Here is a 3,334-nt window from a genome sequence, read left to right as displayed (position 1 = left end):
TGCTCTTCTTTTCTTGATTCTGGTTTTAAAGGAAATGCTTTTAACATTTCCACACTGAGTCTAATGTATGGTTTTATTTTCTTTGTAGACACTGTTTTTTTGGATTAAAAGCATTCTCTTCTGTTCTAGTACTTGCCATGAGTTTTTATCATAAATGGTTGCTGAATTTTTTTTAACGAGTTTTATTCATCTAATAGAGTTCATTTTATTTCTTTCCTATAATATGTTAATATAGAGTCTCCAGGATTGAACCAACCTTGCTTTCCTGAAATAAATCTTTCTTGGTTATGATCATTCTCTTTTTTTATGCACTGACAGATTTAGTTTCCTAAAACTTTAAAGGATGAGGTTAATGACCCTCAGTGAGTTTGGTGTATTATTTTCTTTTCTTGTATTTTTGTTGTCTGTTTCTGGTGTTTGGATTTTGCTAGCTTCCTAAAAATGAGTTTTGGCATAGTCCCTCTTTCTTCTGGTTTTAATGAGATCTTGTATGATTGGTTTTGTCTGATAATAATATAGGTACCCCTATACTTTTGATTCCTAGATACCTGTTATGTTTTATTCATCCTTTTATAGTCAATTTTTCTGTATCCTTATATTTTCTGTATATTTCACATAAATAGCATAGAGCAGAGATTTTTTAATGTTACTTAGCGCTTCCAGTCAACCAAGATGGTGATGTAAGATGCACCAGGATAATAGTCCTCCACAGAATCTTTGAGAAGCTAGCAAAAACTGGTAGAGCCATCTTCCTCAAACTCCAGAAAACAGTTAAAAGGTTGCAATAACAGGATGAGTGCCAAATCAAGACAACTGAGCTTCAAAAACAGTAGGAAAAGCTTATGGTGCCTTGATTGGACCCTCCCATTCCCCCTTCCCATATGGTGTAGAGCCAGCCAGTACTCCCATTGTGGGCCCCTGACCCTGCTCCAGAGGCAGCAAAGTAACTGCTTTGGGCATACTTGGGTGTCTTATGTCAGGGCCAGTCTATCGGGTGGCAGCCTAAAAGAATGAACCAGGAAACTCATCTCAAGCTAACTCAAACTCCAGAAAACAGTTAAAAGGTTGCAATAACAGGATGAGTGCCAAATCAAGACAACTGAGCTTCAAAAACAGTAGGAAAAGCTTATGGTGCCTTGATTGGACCCTCCCATTCCCCCTTCCCATATGGTGTAGAGCCAGCCAGTACTCCCATTGTGGGCCCCTGACCCTGCTCCAGAGGCAGCAAAGTAACTGCTTTGGGCATACTTGGGTGTCTTATGTCAGGGCCAGTCTATCGGGTGGCAGCCTAAAAGAATGAACCAGGAAACTCATCTCAAGCTAACTCTCTAACTTTGTGAGCTGTGGGCAAAAAGCAACTTGTAGGCAACTGAAACAGTAAAGAAACAATTAAATCAAAGTCACCCGGGGCAAAGGGTTACTTGCTTTAAGTCATACAATGGAGCATCCAAGAGGGTGAGAAAGTCAGTTTCATAGACAGTAGAGGGAGCATTGAAATTCCTGTAAACAAGGGAATTCATGAAGCCATAAGCAAGCATAAGCCCAGAACAAGGTGGAGGCTCAGAAAAGATGGAGAGTGTGCTGCATTTCACAGTCCCCCCAGGCTGATCTTCTTGATAGGAGGGCTAAACTGTGAAGGAGAGCACCAGCCAACACAAAGCCACTTTGCAAAGACTTTTAAAGGTGTTTTTGTTTTGGTTTGTTTGTTTTTGTTATCTACTGGCAACCAAGGAAATCTCTGTCCTATCACGAACTGGGTACAAACTGGAGGAACAGATAGCTCAGGGACTAAATCTGAGCAATAACACTTAAAATATTAAAATGTACACTTTACAACAAAAAATTACAAGACAAACAAGGAAACAGGAAATGATGGCCCACCCAAAGGAACAAAATAAAATCCAGAAACCAACAATGAAAAAGACCATACTTTGGACATACTGAGCAAAGACTTCTTAAAAATGATCCTCAATATGTGCAAGGAAAACACGAAGAAAGAAATAAAGGATCTTAGGAAAATAATGAATGAAAAACATGAGAATCTCAATAAAATGGTAGACATTTTTAAAAAGGAACCAAACAGAAATACTGGAGATGAAGACCGTAATAATTTAAATGAAAAATTCCTTACAGGAGACAACGTGGCAGCCATGTTCATAAGCCAGGCGAGTGCCGCAGCGGCAGCAGCGGGTGGGACCTCGTGTGTGGCAGGGCGACGTGGCCTTCGGCCTCTCTCCGGTTCCCGGGAAGCAGGCAGGTAGCAAATGCGGGAGCAGCAGCAGAAGCAGGGGCTCTGGCTCATCTCCCTCCTCCCCTCAGCTGGAGCCAGGGGAAGCCAGGCAGCCCAGGTGGCTGGAGGGGGATCCACTGCCCGAGAACGGGAATTCTCTTCACCAGGATATGGAGACTGTTCGATCACCAGGAGCACAAAGTTACCACTGTTGGGCTGGATAATGCAGGGAAACCTACCATCCTTTACCAATTTTCTATGAATGAAGTTGTACATACATCCCCTACAATAGGAAGCGATGTAGAAGAGATAGTCATTAATAATACACGTTTTCTGATGTGATATTTGTGGCTAACAATCCCTTCATTCTTCCTGGAACACTTACTATACTAACACTGAGTTTGTAATAGTTGTTGTGGACAGTACAGACAGAGCAAGCATTTCTGTAACTAGAGAAGAACTGTATAAAATGTTAGCACATGAGGACCTAAGAAAAGCTGGATTGCTGATTTTTGCTAATAAACAAGATATTAAAGAATGTATGACTGTAGCAGAAATCTCCCAGTTTTTGAAACTAAGTTCTATAAAAGATCACAGTGGCATATCCAGACATGCTATGTTCTTACAGGTGAGGGATTGTGCCAAGGACTTGAATGGATGATGTCACGATTTAAAATTAGATGATCTCTACTGACCTCTTCTCATAGACTTTGTGTAAATGAAGTGCTGGACATTTCCTGAAAGCTGTAAAAATTAATGGTTTAGATATACTTACAATAAACTGATTTAAAAACTTTTTCTATAAGAAGAAAAATTAAGACCGCTTATTTGGAAGCAACCATGAAGTCTTACCTTCCAATTGGCTTTCTCATTAGTTCCTTTCGAAGTTAAGTCTTAAAGCTGTGAATGGCGTTTTTCTCATAATGAACCTTCTCAGGTCATTGTTGTAAGTCTAAAAGGAGGAAGACTTTGTTAACTTTAAAAGCTTTATTATCAGTATAAACCTCCCTAGTTGAATGTTGTTCTCTTCTTGTTCTATTAAGTCAAAATGCAAATGAGCCCAGATACTCAGTTCCAATATTTTAATGTGTGGTGTTACTTATG

General features: G+C 39.8%; 1 pseudogene; it reads left to right on the top strand.

The window, feature by feature from the left end:
- The first annotated feature begins 2,386 nt into the window (after positions 1-2,386).
- LOC119529061 lies at positions 2,387-2,914 on the top strand (annotated as a pseudogene).
- Positions 2,915-3,334: the final 420 nt, after the last annotated feature.

This window comes from Choloepus didactylus, chromosome 1, assembly GCF_015220235.1.
Source record: "Choloepus didactylus isolate mChoDid1 chromosome 1, mChoDid1.pri, whole genome shotgun sequence".
Taxonomy (NCBI): domain Eukaryota; kingdom Metazoa; phylum Chordata; class Mammalia; order Pilosa; family Megalonychidae; genus Choloepus; species Choloepus didactylus.
The sequence above is the reverse complement of the archived record's forward strand: the minus strand, read 5'-3'. Positions and strand labels throughout refer to the sequence as shown.